General features: G+C 43.2%; 1 long non-coding RNA gene across 1 annotated transcript in view; it reads right to left on the minus strand.

Annotated features, from left to right (window-relative positions):
• Window positions 1–6,967, minus strand: part of LOC112074168 (uncharacterized) — a 26,963-nt gene extending 19,996 nt beyond the window's left edge. Inside the window, exon 1 of the long non-coding RNA XR_002894688.1 lies at window positions 6,753–6,967. This is a non-coding gene — a long non-coding RNA (uncharacterized lncRNA). The remainder of the gene's footprint in view (window positions 1–6,752) is intronic.
• Window positions 6,968–20,820: the final 13,853 nt, after the last annotated feature.

Here is a 20,820-nt window from a genome sequence, read left to right on the forward strand (position 1 = left end):
TTTTGGCCGGGTATGGTTCTCAAATCAGGGACAGCTGTCTATCGTTGTCTCTGATTGGGAATCATACTTAGGTAGCCATTTTCCCTCCATTCAGTGTGGGTATTTATCTTTTTGTTAGTGGCACCATAGCCCTGTAAGCTTCACGGTTGTTTTTCGTTTATTGTTTTGTTGGCGACATTTTTAATAAAGAGAGAAATGTACGCTCACCACGCTGCACTTAGGTCCACTTCTTTTGATGGCGCGACAGAACTACCCACCACCAAGGGACCAAGCAGCGTGGCCGGGAGGAGCAGCGCTATCTGGAGGAATGGACAATGGGAGGAGATATTGGAAGGAAAGGGACCCTGGGCACAGGCTGGTGAATATCGCCGTCCGAAGGAGGAACTGGAGGCAGCTAAAGCAGAGCGGCGACGATACGAGGAGTTGGCACAGCGGAGTAAGCACGAGAGGCAGCCCCCCCAAAAAATTGGGGTGGGCACACTGGGAGAGTGGCTGAGTCAGGGTATAGACCTGAGCCAACTCCCCGTGCTTATCGGAAGGAGCGTGGTACTGGTCGGGCACCTGTTATGCAGTAAAGCGCACGGTGTCTCCAGTTCGCTCTCATAGCCCGGGGCGCTACATCCCAGCTCCCCGCATCTGCCGGGCTAGGGTGAGCATCCAGCCAGGACAGATGGTACCGGCTCAGCGCGCCTGGTCTCCAGTGAGTCCTTCAGCCCAGGATATCCTGCGCCGGCTCTGCGCACTGTGTCTCCGGTGCGCCTGCACAGCCCAGTGCGTCCTGTGCCAGCGCTCCGCATTTGCAGGGCGAAGACAACCATCAAGCCAGGATGGGTTGTGCAGGCTCTACGCTCGAGACATCCAATGCGCCTCCACGGCCCAGTGTATCCGGTGCCTCCGCCAAGAACCAAGCCTCCAGTATGTCTCCCCAGCCTGGTGAGTCCTGTGCTTGCTGCCAAAACCAGGCCTCCTGTATGTCTCCCCAGCCTGGTGAGCCCTGTGCAGCTCCACGTACCAGACTGCCCATACGTCTCTCACTCCAGTGATGATCCATGGCAAGAAGCTCCAGTGATGATCCATCACAAAGCCTCCATGATGATCATGGCAAGAAGCCTCCAGTGATGATCCATGCAGAACCTCAGTGATGACATGCGAGCATGATCCATGCAAGCTCCATGATGTCCATCAGAAGCCTCCAGTGATGATTCATGGCAAGAAGCCTCCAGTGATGATCCATGGCAAGAAGCCCCAGTGATGATTCATGCAAGAAGCCTCCAGTGATGATTCATGGCAAGAAGCCTCCAGTGATGATCCATGGCAGAAAGCCTCCAGTGATGGTCCATGGCACAAGCCTCCAGTGATGATCATGGCAAGAAGCCTCCAGTGATGATCCATGGCAGAAGCCTCCAGTGATGATCCACGCAAGAAGCCTCCCAGTGATGATCCAGGCAGAAGCCTCCAGTGATGATCCATGACACGAAGCTCCGGTGAGGAGTCATGGCACGAAGCCCGCAACGAGGGTCCCCAGTCCGGAGTCTCCAGCGACGGTCACCAGTCCGGAGTCTCAAGCGACGATCCCCAGTCGGTCTCCCAGCGACGGTCTCCAGTCCGGACCTCCAGCGACGGTCTCCAGTCCGGAGCCCCAGCGACGGTCTCCAGTCCGGAGCCCCAGCGACGGTCTCCAGTCCGGAGCCCCCAGCGACGGTCTCCAGTCCGGAGCCCCCAGCGACGGTCTCCAGTCCGGAGCCCCCAGCGACGGTCTCCAAGTCCGGAGCCCTTCCAGCGACGGCCCCAGTCCGCGGCCCGCAACGCAGGGTGCCCAGTCCCGCAACGAGGGTGCCCAGTCCTGCGGCCCGCAACGAGGGTGCCCAGTCCGGGCCCGCAACGAGGGTGCCCAGTCCGGGCCCGCAACGAGGGTGCCCAGTCCGTGGGCCGCAACGAGGGTGCCCAGTCCGTGGCCCGCAACGAGGGTGCCCAGTCCGGGGCCCGCCAGCGAGGGTGCCCAGTCCGGGGCCCGCAGCGAGGTGGCCCAGTCCGGGGCCCGACAACGAGGTGCCCAGTCCGGAGCCACTACGAGGTTCCCAGTCCGGGGCCGCCAACAAGGGTCCCCAGTCCGGGGTTGCGACGAGGTCCCCGCACCAAGAGGTGCCACCAAAGTGGAGTAGCCAGAGGTGGAGCGGGGTCTGCGTCCCGCACCTGAGCCGCCACCGCGGATAGATGCCCACCCAGACCCTCCCTATAAAGTTCAGGTTTTGCGGCCGGAGTCCGCACCTTTGGGGGGGAGCGCTACTGTCACGCCCTGACCTTAGAGAGCCTTTTTATGTCTCTATTTGGTTTGGTCAGGGTTGTGATTTGGGGTGGGATTCTATTTTGTTTTCTATTTCTTTATTTCTATGCTTTGGCCGTATTGTTCTCAATCAGGGACAGCTGTCTATCGTGTCTCTGATTGGGAATCATACTTAGTAGCCTTTTCCCCTCCTTTCAGTGTGGGTAGTTATCTTTGTTAGTGGCACTATAGCTTTTACGGTTGTTTTTCGTTTATTGGCGAATAAAGAAAGAATGTACGCTCACCAGCTCGCACTTTGGTCTCCTTCTGACGGCGCCGTACACAGTCTCTAAGGTACAGGGTAGAGTACCTGGTGCTAGCCTGCTAGTAACAGTGTCTAAGGTTCAGGGCTGGGTGGAGGCTGACTAGTGATGACTATTTAACAGTCTGATGGCCTGGAGATAGAAGCTGTTTATCAATCTCTTGGCCACAACTTTGTGCACCTGTACTGTCTCCACCTTCTAGATGGTAGCGGGTAAACAGGCCGTGGCTCGGGTGGCATTTATTTTTTTTTTATAAATTAGCAAATTGTTTTTGCTTTGTCATTATGGGGTATTGTGTATAGATTGATGAGGGGAAAAAACATTTTAGAATAAGGTCCTGACCTAACAAAATCTGGAAAAAGTTAAGGCGTCTGAATACTTTCCCGAAGGCACTGTATATAGTGTTGTGAATAGATACTATTGACAGTATTTGAATAGAAAAGGTGTGTACAGCAGTAGTTATATAATATGAACCTTGACTAGAATACAGTATATACATATGAAGTGGGTAAAACAGTATGTAAACATTATTAAAGTGACCAGTGTTCCATGACTATGTACATAAGGCAGCAGTCTGTCACGCCCTGACCTTAGAGAGCCTTTTTATGTCTCTATTTGGTTTGGTCAGGGTGTGATTTGGGGTGGGCATTCTATGTTTTGTTTTCTATGTTTCTTTATTTCTATGCTTTGGCCGGGTATTGTTCTCAATCAGGGACAGCTGTCTATCGTTGTCTCTGATTGGGAATCATACTTAGGTAGCCCTTTTCCCCTCCTTTCAGTGTGGGTAGTTATCTTTGTTAGTGGCACTATAGCTTTACGGTTGTTTTTCGTTTATTGGCGAATAAAGAGAGAAATGTACGCTCACCACGCTGCACTTTGGTCTCCTTCTGACGGCGGCCGTGACACAGTCTCTAAGGTACAGGGTAGAGTACCTGGTGCTAGCCTGCTAGTAACAGTGTCTAAGGTTCAGGGCTGGGTGCTGAGTGGAGGCTGACTAGTGATGACTATTTAACAGTCTGATGGCCTGGAGATAGAAGCTGTTTATCAATCTCTTGGCCACAACTTTGYTGCACCTGTACTGTCTCCACCTTCTAGATGGTAGCGGGGTAAACAGGCCGTGGCTCGGGTGGCATTTATTTGCTGTTTGGAGTGAAAGACAGATGATAATTACATTTCAAAATAGGGCAATAACYTTTCACAATGAAGATGTTATTAATTCATGCTGAATTCCCAAAGGTAAAAACTGATGGCTTTAAACCAAATAGTCGCTATGGCAATGAGGATAATAACCTACAGTTATAAGTCACATCTAAATGTATTGCAACTTGAAATATGATTGCAAGGATACTGTATCACTCACAGTCCACAAAGTAAGTGTGCTCCACAATAACTCAATGCTGGATAGAAATCTGCCTGGTCAGATCTTGTGAGCGTCCCAAATAGCACCCTATGTGCACTACTTTTGACCAGGGCCCATAGGGCTCTGGTCAAAAGGGTTGCACTGTYTAGAGAATAGGGTGCCATTTGGGACACCCTTCTGTGGACGATTGGCAGGCAGTGGCACCAACAAGCCTGGACATGGTGGGGGCCATGACAGACGTCTCCTGGAAGAGGAACTCCCCCTTCACCCAAGAGGTCACAGAATGTGCCATGACTGAAGGTGTCAGCACAAACATGTTCCAAAGAAACCTGTGCAATAAAACCAACATCACTCATATTCTCCTGCCAAGGTTAGCTACACCATTAAGACTGATATTTTAGGGATAATCAGGTACAGAGCCAAGAAGTAGACTAGCCTACCAGCGACTCCATACAAGTGGATGGCTCTTTGTAGTATTATAGGCATTTGTCAGTTTATACCCTTGGGAATTCAGCATGAATGAATAACATTCTCAATGTGAAATGTCATTGCCCTTTWTTTATTTATTTAATTATTATCTTTGTTTGGACTTCAAACAGCAAAGAAATGTAGGTAAACTTTCTCTACTCAACTACTCGAGCCAAGGTAAAAGAACCTAATGGCATTCAAAATGGCGGAGGAAGAAATACATCAATCAGCACACAGGTGTATGACATTGCTCTTTCCCTTAATGTCCTGTCCATCTACACCCCATGATCTATACACACACACTAACTGGCTGACAGCAAGTACCAGGGGAGAGCTACAGTACTCTATATATTATCAAGTGGCAGCTGTTTCATTCCACACAGTCCCTAAGGGACAAATCATTTATATGACTTATTGACCATTGACAGGTGATGGTCACTTCCTGATGATAATTTTAAAAAATGGACAAAATCGTTTTTACTTTCATGTGTAGGAATATGACAACACTATGAGGAGTTGGATATCTGATAGTTGTCAAAGGCTGATGTGTATCCAGATCTGTGTGTGCCTGTGTTATATAACGATGTATGGCCAAACCTATGAATGGAAGGTATGAATCTGTGGTATGCATTAATGCTTCACAGGGATGAGTCCCAAARGGCACTGTCACGGATCCCTCTGGAACATTACCCACACCTGGCCCCTATTCCCAGTGGTTAGTAATTGTATAAGACTTAGTGTGCCCTTGGTTTACCAGTGTCCTGTCGATTATTGTTACAATGTCCATTGTTTCGTGTGAGTACCTGTGCTATGTTGTTTTGGCTTTCGTGCCATCGTGGATTGCGCAGATGATTGCGGGTCTTGTACCGTGTGATAATCATTGTGCGCTTGTGTTATTTATTCAAGGTACTCCTCACTCTTTTGTTTGGGTTTCAACCCTGTGTGTTGTATATGTGTTTGTTTGGTCTTCGTCCCCGTGCCTGTACACGTCACGCTGTAATTTGGGTAAAGAKATTTWAAAAACTATTACGCACTCCTGCGCCTGTCTCCCGACCATTTATACCAAAGTGACAGGCACCATATTCCCTATATAGTGCACTACTTTTGACAAGAGTCCTATGGGCCCTTGTCGAAAGTAGTGTACTACAAAGGGAAGAGAGTACCATTTGGAGTTGAAGTAGCTTCACACATTGTGAGTGTTATAATTCAAGTTTTGGTCTAATTTATTTCTATACCTCTGTATACAGTATAATGGTAGTTTAATTCAATGACCTTGGTACTCTATTCTCATAGGGCTTGACATAGAACATGTGTTGGTTAGTCTAGTGTGCTGTATGATAACATATAACATAATATGTGTATGATATGATGTCACAATATGACAGTCCTTGATGTAATCTTACCTGGAATAACTAATTCTTGATCGTTGAATATTAGAAATATAACGCAAGGATGTTTGACATGTCTGGCATGTTCTAGTCATAGTTTACATTTTAAARATTTGAACTGAATTCACTGTTATTGCATAGGCCTAGCTGTCAATTCACTTTATCACCTAGGTCTAATCTAATGCGTGACCCAGTCTAGGCAGTTCGATCATTTTGATGCAGAATAACACTTGCGGACATAACAAATTAACACGTTTTAAAATGGACATTTGATAGGGTACAATCCCTTTGTTTACAACACAACAGTACTACCAGTGTTATATTTGATCAGTCAAAATGAATTATTTGAAGTCACATCGCTTCAACTGCTCTGAAAATAATGAACCTCTTTAATCCCATATAATAATGGGACAATGCGTCACGTGAATGACGGTATGCTGGAGTTATACAACGCTTCCCTTATTGTTACAAAATTTTAACTCTTTACAACTGTGTCAGCTTTGAGCATAGTGGTACAATATAACAGTGCAAAATAATGTATCTTTAGATAACTTTCCAGCGGGTGATTAGTCAGTAGCCTAGTGAAATACCCGTGATACAGAACGTTTATCCTACCTCTATCGTGCCCATTGCCACAATAAATATACTTACCAATAATTGCCACCGTGTGTTCCTTTGACCCTGAAATACAACGCGCAAATATTTTCCCACAAATGATTTACAGACTATATGCACCTGTTTTTGAGGAGTCAGGCAGGCAGGCAGTCCATAGAGCACAAACACTGCTGTTGGATCAGTTGCCTAGTATGGGATGAGTTCGATATCTATTCCGACAGCATCCCAAACCAGCTTCCGCAAGACAATACGCAGCTCCACAAATGCTTCACAGAAGATAATCAGTTTTCCCCAACCGTAAATGCAGTGCACGGTCGGGAAACTGTGCAACTCACCAAATCAATTATTGCTATCCAACCTGTATGCCTGTGTGTATTTCAAGAAAAMAATCCTTGTTTTAATACCGCAGTACAATATTCTATTCCCCCGAGAGCGAAAATGGCTGTGTCGCCCAACACAAGATCAGTCATTGGTGCAGCGCTGGTTTTCGTAGTCATGGAAACAACCAACAGTTCAATTTGTAAGGAAGGCATGCATGGCCTATCATGAACACGAGGTCCTTCTGAATGGAGCAAATCCACTTCCTTTCAGGGCATTTAAAGGTGCATGTTTTCTCAACATTTCACCCCCTCAAGAAACCAACGTGTTTGTGTTACTAATTAATGCATGCATCACCGACTTTATGAATTAGGCCTAATTAATCKAATTTCTCTCATGCACATTAGCCTATCAGGGAATCAGATTTACTTTGTGTGCACCATATACCCATACCTTTTCGTTCTTTATTCATTGGGCTTTAGAACAAGGTGACACRGTGCTTGAAATAGACTAGGGGTAGGCAACTATTCAGCTGTGGGARGATTTTTGTGGAGCAAATGGTCAGGAGGCCGGAGCAATATAATAATTATAATATAAGACCAGGCAACATGAATCATTGCTTACAAAAAAATAAAACATAGCTGTTTTCACATGTTGAGCTTAAATTWAAATTTAACAAAACATATTTTCCCATGTATTAAATTTAGAGTTCACATGTTAGCACCACCTTTCACATGTGAGGTTCATAACATGTTTTCACCTCACATGTGAATTGCAGTTRCAGATGTGAAATTTGCAGTTTCACATGTTCAAAACGTTCACATGTGAAAATCGAATATGTATTTCACATGTGAAAAATGTTTACCTGGACATCTCACTTTCACAACTTGAATTGCCGTTTCACATTTAAAACAACTCCAAATGTAATGAAAATCAATAACGTGAGAAAATCAAATTTGCAGGTTCACATGTAATTAAACTCCACATGTGAAAATCTCAGATTTTTTGGTCAGAGCAAATTAATTTGTACACTGCAAATTGACCATAACTAAGCCCAAAGAGGGATTGAATTTGCTAAAATAACAATCATTTCACACCTTGATTACATTGAGACACCATCACATATTTCTCTTTTTTTATTTGTGGGAATAGTTGGGAACAGATTTCCTAAATATATATATTRTTTATCTGAAATCTTGGTGATTTTACAGTCTTTAAAAAAAACTGAAATCCCCCAAGTAAAAAAACAATGTGGGWGACAAAAAATGTACTTTAGGGCTGGGCTTTACAATACTTGTATCATATGAAAGAGTGCCCAGAACCCAAAGTTATTTTTTGTAACTCTGTATCTATTCTCCACTCTCCCACCCCTACCCCACCACAGTGTGGGTGAGCCTGTCCTGTCCTGTCCTGCTGAAGATGTAGTGGGACTGTGATGACGGGTGACTGATCTGCCATATCACTTAGTGGTTCAGTATCTGGTTGTGTTTCAAAATACAACCTATAATTATGCCTCTCCCCTGGTCCACTTCAGAGCTATTTAACCTGCATATGTGCCAAGTAGCTAYCTGATAAAACGCTATTGAAAAAATTCTATGTTCTTATCTTTGCCTTTCTCAGACTCCTAACTGCCACGTCCATCTGATAACAGACTTTATCACAATTCTAAATAGACTTGTTTTGGAGTGGAGTGATCATGCTGAAATACTAAAGTCAATCACACATTTTCCTCTTTGTTCTGTTGAACGGCCAACCTTATGGTTCAATTGAAAAAGTATGTAGGCCTGCGGTACTACCTACAGTAAGCTAAGTGGAGGGAGGGTGATGTTGTGACAGCCATGRATCAAAGTGCACAGGACAGTTGTGATAAACAGAAGCCCTGTCGGCCAGACCCGACCACACAGCATCCCATAAAAGGTCAAACAATTGTAACACTTGAGACAGGAGATAATGTCCAGATGAAGAGCAGCTCACTGATCAAAACATGGTGGTTCTGTTAGAATCGGTCTTGTTATGCTCAACTCTTTGAGCCCTTCTCCTTAATGTCAGTATGGGGTCCGAGGTTAGGGTACTCAATATGCATAWCTGCTGAATTGCACGTGAGAGGCTATGACCTGAAGTGAACAATTGAGTCAATATTTCCATAGATTGTCCTRGACTCCAGGTTACTGAATTTATACAGAGGTCAACAATCCTAGCTATTGAACCTAAGAGGACACAATTGGACTATTTGGAACTTCAGATTGCATCAGGTGGATAATTCTGCAATATTTGCATGCTTCATTACTCTGCAAATAATTTGCTCATTTATTGCTAATTTGCATTTTGGGTATACTGTATCCTAGTATCTGCTGTTGCAGCGCCTGTCCAACCACACATCTAAATTTATCCTTTGTGCTGTCAACTTTCTCCTGCAACACCATGTCCACAGAGAGGTGATACTATGTACAGCCAAGAGATTGTCTCTGTAAGATCAGAAAATGAAACAAGAACAAAAATACTGAATGCTTACTGTAAGTGAAACATGACTTARTGTAAGTGAAACATGACTTARTGTAATTTTTCACTTACACTTCAAAGGCTTGTGGAGCAAAGTGTCAATTTAGAGAAGTAAATTATTACATCTGTATTTACTGCAACAAACAGAATGGAGGAGCATCTCTGAAAAATACCCCCTTTTCTCAGTTTCAAAAGCAAGCTCTCTAACTCTTTGGCTGGCACAGACACAAAAGTGAAATCTTCAGGCTGAGATAGACTAGTGCCAGTTAGCGCCGGGGCCCTGGGCGGGCGYCCTTACCTTGGCCAGCTGACATGTTCAGTGCTGCCCCATGGTTATCTCCTCTCCACTTCACACCGCCCCTGAAGTGCTAAGCCAGGGATGCGTCCAAAATGGCACCCTATTCCCTACATTGCACTGCTTATGACCAGAGCTCTATGGGRCCTGGGCAAAAGTAGTGCACTACATAGAGAATAGGGTGCCATTTGGGATMCAGYCTGCCACAGACCTCTGGCCAAACAACATCCTATCCATCCACCCACTCTGTCACAAAGCCCGCTCACTGTCCTAGCAGATTTAAGGCTGTTTTGTGCTTTTGCCTGTGATTGTATCAAAATAGATGTGATGAAAGTAGACCACGGCAGAAACATGTACATGCACTGATTTTGTTCGTCCTGTTTAGTGTGAGCTGTGAGAATAACGCATAAAAGCATAGGAAGGACAGTGTAAATGATACAGACACATTAAAAGTAGAGATTAGCAGCGAAGGGCATTGAAACATAAGCCCCAAATCTTTCTGGGACGTTTTGGGGATGACACAGATCCTTTCTGTGTTAATCTCTCTCACATGGATATGAAACACTTACTTTCTGCCTTTTCTGATGCTGGACATCTAGGTTGGTCTGTCTGCCTGTTTGCCGGAGAAGACATACAGTACAGTTTTACACACACACTCATGTCTATGTAACAGAGTGTCATTGACTAGGCTATATCACACAAATATATATCTGTATGTGAATGTACACATTTWAAAAAATCTAATTAGATTTAAACAGCACAAGAGGGAGAAAAAAACATTATGAAGGATGAATAGACATCTGTCAGTAAAATCAATATTGACAGTTGAACCAGTGGCACCCTGTGGCACCCTGTGGAGCCCTGTGGCACCCTGTGACACCCTGTGGAGCCCTGTGGCGCCCTGTGGAGCCCCGTGGCGCCCTGTGGAGCCCCGTGGAGCCCTGTGGAGCCCCGTGGAGCCCTGTGGAGCGCTGTACGTGAGAGAGCCTCATCTATCAATTGCTATTGATCTACGGCAAAGGGGAAAACTAAATAGAGAATAACAGCCTCGTCCTATGCATTTTTTTAGCATAGGAGTAGAATAGTGTGGATGTGTGGATGTGCCCATCCACACTGAGATGTCTAATATCTAACAGTCATCAGCGTTGTATCAATCAAAGAGCAGAAGATAGTTGAATCTATCTTCTGAAGTCAGCAGGGTAAGAAGTGTAATCTATAACAGTCATTAGTTTGTATACGCATCTATCTTCTGAAGTCAGCAGGGTAGAAGTGTAATCTATTAACAGTCATTAGTTTGTATACGCATCTATCTTTGAAGTCAGCAGGGTAAGAAGTGTAATAACAGTCATTAGAGTTTGTAAATGCATCTATCAGGGTTCCAAAAAGTCCATCTACTTCATAAACTCAGTGCTTTATAGCTGAAGACATTAATCTCTTTTGAGAATTCTCTTTTTTCTCTGGTCTATTACCAAATAATGAGCCATCTGACCGTAAATCTGTTCGGGGGGCAAACTGTGCATTTAATAAAACATAATTTGTGGAGAGATATTATTACATTGACATTTGCATTTTGTCTGCTGCACTTTGGTGGTAGTCTTCATGTGTGTCTGTATGGCTAGTAGAGGAAGTGTTGTTGGAGGCAGGTTCCCACCCTTGTACAGTCCTGAAAGAGCAATGGGGGCTCAGTAATCTCAAGGGACCCCCAAAAGAGGATCAAGTTACCTCAGGATAGAGAATCCTCTGTCCACCTCACAGTGTCATGGCTGTCTCCCATTTGTTCGCCCCACCACTCACACACAAAGTCTCTTCAAATGTAATTGGAATCTGGCTACACAGAATACAATGACAATGGGAAGAGCAMCACTACTTTTGGAGCCACTGGCTGTGAAAAACAGGTCATACCTGGATCTGAATCCAAATACACAATGCCCACCCCTACCCATACAGAGCCATGGGAGTGATGCACAGGAAACCAAAATCAGTCAAACCTCCTGAAACCTTTCACTGGTGGGCTAGAGTTTCAGAAACGATGACGACAAACGCTCTCTCATGGTTCTAGGGAAGCCCACTGGTGAACACACGCTTGCACTGTTACCTGAAAATGTTCWCCAGGTTTTTAGATAAACAGGATGGTTAAAAGCCCATGTTAATAAAAAAATGGTGTATCAGCTTTTAAATGTTTTGTCCAAGTCGAGATATACAGCGCAAAGAAAAAAGATAAGTTTACTCTACAGATGTAGTATCTTAATTTGAGCAAGTTTGCTACAACAGGAAAATAATCCTGCAGCKACAMGAAATGTGAATTATTATGTGGATTATAATTAATGGACATTTTTGGTAGGGCAAACTTTTTAAAGTGGAAATTACAAARTTTAGAAGCCTTTTTTAAACCTTGAATACACTACACGTTTGCATTTCCTGCTTCATGAAAATGATCTGCAACTGAAGAGATCCTACATCTGTATGTCTACACATGATTAATGTTAGATGCTGTACAATATCACTGTACTTTGACATCATTTAAGCATTAACTGTMCTCACTGCAGTGAGTGAAAACGGTCACTGAGTGGTCTCTCAGATGGGAATACTGTATAAGATTATATGAAAAACACAAAACTATTTACAATGACGTAAAACACACGTCTTARCGTTCTGCGAGTTGTTAATTAGGTTTAAACAGGTAGACATGTCTGTTTGTCAWAATGCCTGTAACGGCTCTCGTTGGTGGTAGAAAGAGTAGACCAAGGCGCAGCGTGGAAAGTGRTCATGATTTTAATTCCAAAAAAACACTCAACCAAAATAGAAAACGAAAACGCACAGTTCTGTCAGGCAACAGTAATTAAACAGAAAACAAGATCCCACAACCTAATGGTGGGAAAAAGGGCTGCCTAAGTATGATACCCAATCAGAGACAACGATAGACTGCTGCCTCTGATTGGGAACCACACTCGGCCAAAAACAAAGAAACAGAAAACATAGAATTTCCCACCGGAGTTACACCCTGACCTAACCAAACATAGAGAATAATAAGGATCTCTCAGGTCAGGGCGTGACAATACCTTGATGTTTTAAAAGTGTCCTGTGTCCAGGTCACCCTTTCTGACATCAATGGGACTTCCTGGTTAAATAAAGGTTAAATAAATAATATAAAATACAAAAAATAAATAAATAAGCCTGCATCTCAGCAGGGGCAAGTAATCCGGTTATTGATTGCTCCTGGCTGCATCTGATCTGCTATTTGTCAAACAAATAACACCTCTGTTCCACAGCCCGCTCTGCACAATGGCTATGTTTATATAGGGTAATCTGAAGTGTCTAACACTGGGAATAATGTAGCCTTGATGGTATGAGTCACTGTAAGCAGGTCACAGAGACTAGAAATACTCCAAACACAATCTGCCAAATCTGAAAAGATTTCAGCATGGGCCCTCAGATCCTCAAAAAGTTCTACAGCTGCACAATCAAGAGCATATTGGCTGGCTGCATCCCCGCTTGGTATGGCAACTGCTTGGCATCCAACTGCAAGGCACTACAGAGGGTAGTGCGTGTGGCCGAGTACATCACTGGGGCCGAGTTCCCTGCCATCCAGGACCTCTATACCAGACGGTGTCAGAGGAAGGACCCAAAAATTGTCAAGGACTTCAGCTATAAGACCTGGCCAGTCTTCTGGTGCCAAGGAGGGGGAAGCTGCCAACGTCACCCCGTCACATAATGGTTCCAGCTTCTTAAACAAACGGCATTAAAGTACCACTTCTTTTAAACAAATTCCATTTTGAATATATTGTGCTTTTTGCACATAGAATTGTTGCGAATTGCAGTATGRAAAACAAAAGTCATAAAGGTCGTTCACTGTTGTGATTGAGGTATTGTTCATATTAGCATGATTAGTATCGTACTAATCATTGGTGATGAATTGTTAACTTTTCTAGTTGAATCTGTGATATAGCTTCCAAAATGCTCAAAGTTCAAGATAGGAAGATTACCTGCTAGGTATAAATGTGTCAGCCGTCATACAGACTCTCACCCTGTTCCTCTTCCCAGAGTACAGTACATGGTGTCCATATCACAGAACGTGACCTTCCTGATGAAATGCAGGGCTAAAGGAATGAACCAGCCACCATGTCCCAATCACAGAACATGACCTCCCTGCTGGGCTGCAGGAATGAACCACCATGTCCTAATCACAGAACATGACCTCCCTGCTGGGCTGCAGGGCTGCAGGAATGAACCACCATGTCCTAATCACAGAACATGACCTCTCTGTTGGGCTGCAGGGCTGCAGGAATGAACCACCGTGTCCTAATCACAGAACATGACCTCTCTGTTGGGCTGCAGGGCTGCAGGAATGAACCAGCCACCATGTCCACCATGGGTTGCCATTTGATTAGCTATTAAGTAATCTTGTTTAGAAGTCTTAAGGCTTTGGTGTAGAAGCTGTTCAGGGTCCTGTTGGTTCCAGACTTGGTACACTGGTACGACTTGCTGTGCGGTAGCAGAGAGAACAGTCTGTGGCTTTGGTAGCTCCAGGGGTATCAAACTCATTCCATGGAGGGCCTAGTGTCCGTGGGTTTTTGTTTTTTCCTTTCAATCAAGACCTAGACAACCAGGTGAGGGGAGTTCTCTACTAATTAATGACCTTAATTCATCAATCAAGTACATGGGAGGAGCYAAAACCCGCAGACACTCAGCCCTCTGTGGAATGAGTTTGACACATGTCTTAGGGAGCGAAAGCCGGCTCAGCTGGGTGTAAGAATGCGTCTCAAATGGCACCCTATTCCCTATATAGTGCACCCCTTTTGACCAGAACTCTATGGGCACTGGTCAAAAGCAGAGCACTACAAAGGAAATAGGGTGCCATTTGGGATGTAACCAAAGAGTCCCAGTAATACCCCCTATACATCCAAGCACTCTCACTCACTCATCCTATATACTTCAGTTCACTGTGGGCCCATCTAGACAGTAATAATGTTAGACAGCTCAGTAATCTGAAGGGTAAACAAGTTAGGAATGTACAGAGGCTGGATGATCACTCTCCCTGGATACATGAGCACTCAATAAGCCCCTCTCTCTGTCTCTTCCTTGTTTTGAAGACAGATATTATTGTCTGTTTTACACAGAGTGTAAAAAACATTTGGAACTCTTTCCATGATATAGACTGACCAGGTGAATCCAGGTGAACGCTATGATCCCTTAATGATGTCACTTGTTAAATCCACTTCAATCAGTGTAGATGAAGGGGAGGAGACAGGTTAATGAAGGATTTTTAAGCCTTGAGACAATTGAGACATGGATTGTGTATGTGTGTCATTCAGAGGGTGAATGGGCTAGACAAAAGATTTAAGTGCCTTTGACTCGGGTATGGAAGTAGGTGCCAGGCGCACCGGTTTGTGTCAAGAACTGCAACGCTGCTGGGTTTTCCATGCTCAACAGTTTCCTGTGTGTATCAAAAATGGTCCAAAGCACATCCAGCCAACRTGACACAACTGTGGGAAGCATTGGAGTAAACATGGGCCAACATCCCGGTGGAATGCTTCCGACACCTTGTAGATGTCCATGCCTTGATAAATTGAGGCTGTTCTGAGGGAAAAGGGGAAGGTGTTCTTAATGTTTTGTCCTCTCAGTGTATATGCCCTTCATGCCAGTTYTCCTCCCCTCAGATATCTAGCACCYTTTTAAACCAAMGATGCACCAGCCAGGCAGCACATTCTAACCCAGTACTACTCCTGCTGATTGTTATCCTTCAAAATGACAAGGGCATTTTCTGATGGGTTACACAACAAGTTCCCATGTTTGGATCTTGAATTGAGTTTCGATTCAATTGTGCAATCACTTCCCAAGGCAGGACCTGTATATAGCCTACACGTCATCTTCAAATCCTAACCTATATATCATCTGAGAGTATTACATCATCTCTAAATTTACAACCTGTTTCTTAGCACTGCTGTGTACATTAGTAACTAAATACAGGCTTCTGGATGGGTATGAGCGCCACTGGGCCGGCTCCCTACGAATCCAGAATCCAAGGCCCATACATTAGAACATGGTGCAAGCCAAAATATAAAAACAGATTCAGTGTCTTTCTTGTATCTGTTACTGTTGGCGCTCCCGAGTGGCACAGCTCTCTAAGGCACTGCATCTCAGTGCTAGWGGCGTCATAACAGACCCTGGTTTGATTCCAGGCTGTATCACATTTGGCTGTGATTGGGAGTCCCATAGGGCGGTGCACAATTGGCCCAGCGTCGTCCGGGTTAGGGTTTGGTCGGGGTAGGCCGTGATTGTAAATAAGAATTTGTTCTTAACTGACTTGCCTAGTTAAATAAAGGTTACATAAAAAATAACATCTTTATAGAATTACAACATAGTACCCTACATACCATTATGTTTAATCTCTGTTGTTGTAATGAACCGTAGAGATTAACTTATTATCTTCTAGTTTCAGTATTACTGTAATGAAAATGCCAGATTGTCTGCATAATCAAATAACATTCAGCTCAGACACCCATAAATACCCCATTAGACATGCCACCAGGGGTCTCTTCACAGTCCCCAAGTCCAAAATGAATTCTTGGCAACGCACAGTACTATACAGAGTCATGATCCCATGAAACTCCCTTCCATCTCCAGTTACTCAAGCAAACAGCAGAATTACCTTTAAAAAAGATTAAACAACTTCATGGAACCGTGGGGACTGTGAGGGGACACACAAACACAAACACATGCACACACAGACACACCCTAACACACACAATGTTTTTACATCATTTTATTATTATTGTTTGTATATCGTTGTTTTCAATTTGTGTGACTGTCCTTGTTTATCACTGTATCAGTGTTTTGTTACTTGTTATTGTTTTATGTTTTTGTGTGGATCCCAGGAAGAATAGCTGCTGACTCTGCAAAAGCTAATGGGGATCAAATAAACAAATAAATATTGACTATAGTCGCACATTAAAACGCATGGTGTCATTCGAACGATCAGTAAACAATTCCTCACGTTCTCAGGCAGAGATGTTTTGCRTACCATGACATGGACCAAACCCTATACCCTATAGTGAAAAAAATTGTCATCTGGATTACATCGCCACACCGGAGAACAGGAAGAAAAAAGTCTGTGTCATGTCAACATGTTGAAACCATACTTCACCCGRTACCATTGGGCGGAGAAGTCGGTGAAAACCGGTAGAGATGTTCTCTAAACCTAGAGTCCGAATCGAGTCCTAAGTCCCCTGTGCTTGAGTCAGAGTCCAAGTCGGAGTCACCAATGGTCGAGTGACTAGTTGAGTTATGAGTCCCTATGGCTGAAGTCCCCGTGCTCGAGCCCTGGTCCAAGTGCTCCAGTCTGAGTCACTGGGTCCACCTTTACTCAAAATAAAGACATAGTGTAGCGGCAAGAAGGATTTTGTCAATAAATTGTTTGCTATCCATTTTCCTTTTTTTTCTGTGCCACAAAATGTTTGCATATAGGCAACTGGTAATATTACCATGGCCATGTTCAGTTGCAAAACGTTCTTGAAAGCTGCAGATAGAAATTTCATGAATAGAGCCAATGTTATTCCATATMCAACATGTCAGAMAGGCATGTTTGTTCTACGTAGAATATTTATTTCTGAACGTTTCAAAACGTTGCGTCCTGCTGAACACACCCCAGGTTGTTAGCTGTAGCTAGCTAATGAGGTAACATGAACAAACAAGATGTAGCCTAAACAAATGGTTAATGGTGCGGTCTGCAAGTACCCTAGTTTTAGAACGGCCCGGGATATGCTTTATGAATGCAAAATACGACCTGCCAATGCACAATAGAAAATYAAAAAACATAGCGCCGATATTATGGGTAATATCTTTTGAACGGTAATGGCTAGAATCATGCCGTTTTCTCAGGGGAAAAGAGGGAGACTTGGCTAGTTCTTTGGCTACAGAACCTGGCTATGAAAAGCAGTGGGGAAAGAGCGAGGGTTCATAGAGATTACAACAACAACCAAAAAATCTACAGTCAAGGGAAAGAAACATAGCTAGACTTGTTTTACTATTTAACTTAATGCTGCTATTGTTTTTAATTTTGTAAACATCTTGTGTTTTTTAACCAGGCTGCTGGTGACTGGTTAGCTACGGGGAACCAAGAGAGTCGCCTAACCGATCGCTGCAGCTGTACATAGTCCATCGGTATATAGCCCACCCAATTTACCTACCTCACCCCCATACTGCTTTTATTTATTTACTTTTCTGCTCTTTTGCACACCAGTATCTCTACTTGCACATGATCATCTGATGATTTAGTCAGCTGCAGGTGTTTAATGCTGCTCATTGTATTTATTCGATTTATTGCCTACCTCCTCATGCCTTTTGCACACATTGTATATAGATTCTCATTTTTTCTACCATGTTATTGACTTGTTTATTGTTTACTCCATGTGTAACTCTGTGTTGTTGTCTGTTCAACCTGCTATGCTTTATCTTGGCCAGGTCGCAGTTGCAAATGAGAAACTTGTTCTCAACTAGCCTACCTGGTAAATAAAGGTGAAATTAAAAAAAAAAAAAAAAAAAATGTGTATAATCAGAGGCGGAGGCGGAGCCTGTCAGCTAACTCTCATCGCTTGCTCCCCCGCAGCTCACCAGTTGATGTAGGCTAGGCTGTCTGTGCCAAGTGTGGCGCTTCCATCCCACTGCTGAGCAGAACTGCGTTGCGCATCTGTGCTGCTAATATTAATTGTGCTTATCGCTGAAAAGCTCTCAATTTCTCCAAAAACTCTTGTCCAGTCCACTCAGTAGTCAGATTTTAGTCACAGAGATCATTTAGTCTCCTCCAGTTTTAGTCAACTGAACAGATATTTTTTTTCTTGTTTAGTTATAGGTTTTTCTGGGTCTATTTACTCAGTTATAGTCTTGTCACTTGCCACTGAAAAATAGGCGTTTGACTTGGGCATAGCTATTCGACATGCAATCATCCTGGGCATTGGGCTGCCATATAACAGTGTGAGAAAGAAGGGGGAAAAGCATTGGTTACAAACATAAAGGTACATCCACCGAACACATTTATGGATAAACACAGGACTAACACTGCTGGAAAACTGCAGCTCGCAGTTATCGGTTATTTTGCGCTAGGATAGAGAGAAGAGCAGGGGGAGAGGTAGAGGGTAGGAGAAAGGAGAGAGAGAGGCCGAAGGTGGAGTGGGGGAGTTGGAGACCGATAGAGTAGGGTGGGGGAGAGGTGAAAGTTAGGGGATGAATGTGGAGTAAGGGAGAGGTGGAGGYTAGGATGGGGGAGAGAGAGGATTTTAGACGGTGGAGTGGTGGAGAGGAAGGTTGATGATGGGATGGTGGTACCTACTAAATGTATCAAATCATACTACATAGCTGAAATGCATTAGAAGTGTATGCACAGTTTCTGTTAATGGAGTGTCATGGTAGTCTTGCCTGTACGTGGTGGCACATTTCCTTAATGCATCTGACCAAAGCCTGCACAGTGTAAACAGTATAGTTACATTTTACCCAGTGTCCTCTGCAGGCTTGAGACTGAAGCWCAGCTGGTTCTCAACAYGCTGCTTGCCAAGTCACTAAGCTCTCTGTATCAACTGTAACATCCTATGTTTCACCAAGTTGTGGCTGAAGAAGAACATGGATAACATATAGTTAGCTGGGGTTTCAGTGCATCGGCAAGACAGAACAGCAGATTCAKCWAATTATATTTTGAAAGAGGATGTAAAGTACTTTAAGCATATGTTTTCGTTTCAGTCTCCTCCATCTCCACTAACCGAAGCTAATTGTATGGATTTTTRCCCCTATTAATAATGTAAAATTAACAGCTGTACAGAAAGACTCATGTGAAGGCCAAATTACAGAGGAGGAACTTCTTGATGCAATTAAAGCCTTTAAGTCTGGGAAAACTCCAGGGCTGGATGGCATACCAGTGGAGGTATTCCAAACATTTGTTGATATACTCAGAGGACCGTTATTAGCATGTTTTAACCACTCCTATATAAATGGTAGATTATCACTCAACAAGAAGGTCTACTTTCACTATTACTGAAATAGGATCCAAGTGGTATATAAAAAAATCCAAGAAATAAATGCTCGGCGCACATAATGATCAAAGTATTGGTGGATATTATTCATCCTAATCAGATAGGTTTTTTACATGGACGAAACATTGGAGATAATATAAGACAAGTACTGGAAACAATAGAACACTATGAATCATCTGGGAAACCAGGCCTGGTTTTCATAGTTGACTTTGAAAAGGCCTTTGATAAAGTACGACTGGAGTTTATATATAAATGCCTGGAATATTTCAATTTTGGCAAATGTCTTATAAAATGGGTTAATGTTATGTATAGTAACCCTAAGTGTAAAATAGTAAATAATGGCCACTTCTCAGAAAGTTTTCAACTGCCCTGAGGAGTAATACAAGGCTGCCCACTTTGGTCTATTTATMATTAAAATCAGATCCAACAATAATATTAAGGGGTGAGAAATCCAGTGCTTAAAAACAAAGGTGTCATTGTACGATGATGATTCATGTTTTCTTTTACATCGACAATATGGATCCCTCCACAGCCTCATAGAGGATCTAGATACTGTTTCTTAGCTATCTGGATTAAAACCTAATTATTTTAAGTGTACTATATTACGTATTGGATCACAAAAAAATATAACTTTTACATTACCGTGTAGTTTACCAATGACGGGGATGTGGAKATACTCGGTATACATATTCCCAAAGAAAGAAATGATCTCACTACAGTAAATGTTAATAGAAAGTTTGCAAAAATAGATAAMATCTTAGAAAGGAAAATAACMGTATATTTGTGGGYAAAAAATCACTRTGATTAACTCTTTAGTCATATCCCAGTTTACCTATTTGCTTATGGTATTGTCTACACCTAGCAACCTTTTTAAATTATATGAGCAAAAAATATTCKATTTTATTTGGAATGGCAAGTCAGACAAAATTAAAAGGGCCTATTTATAGAATTAATATGAATTTGGAAGGCAGAAATGATTAAATATTAAAGCATTAGACRTCTCACTAAAGGCGTCAGTCATACAAAAGTTATACTTAAATCTGAACTGGTTCTCTAACAAATTAGTAAGAATGTCTGACCCCATGTTCAAGAATGGCCTTTTTCCCTTTATTCAGATTACAACCTCTCACTTTCGTTATTTGAAAACTAAATCTCCAAAATATAGTTATTTTTAAAACAAGCCATAGAAAGTTGGTTACAATTTCAGTTTAATCCACCAGAAAAGACAGAACAAATAATACAACATATATTGTGGTTAAACTCAAGTGGAAG

The sequence above is a fragment of the Salvelinus sp. IW2-2015 genome, unplaced genomic scaffold, assembly GCF_002910315.2.
Source record: "Salvelinus sp. IW2-2015 unplaced genomic scaffold, ASM291031v2 Un_scaffold2522, whole genome shotgun sequence".
NCBI classification, from domain to species: Eukaryota; Metazoa; Chordata; class Actinopteri; order Salmoniformes; family Salmonidae; genus Salvelinus; species Salvelinus sp. IW2-2015.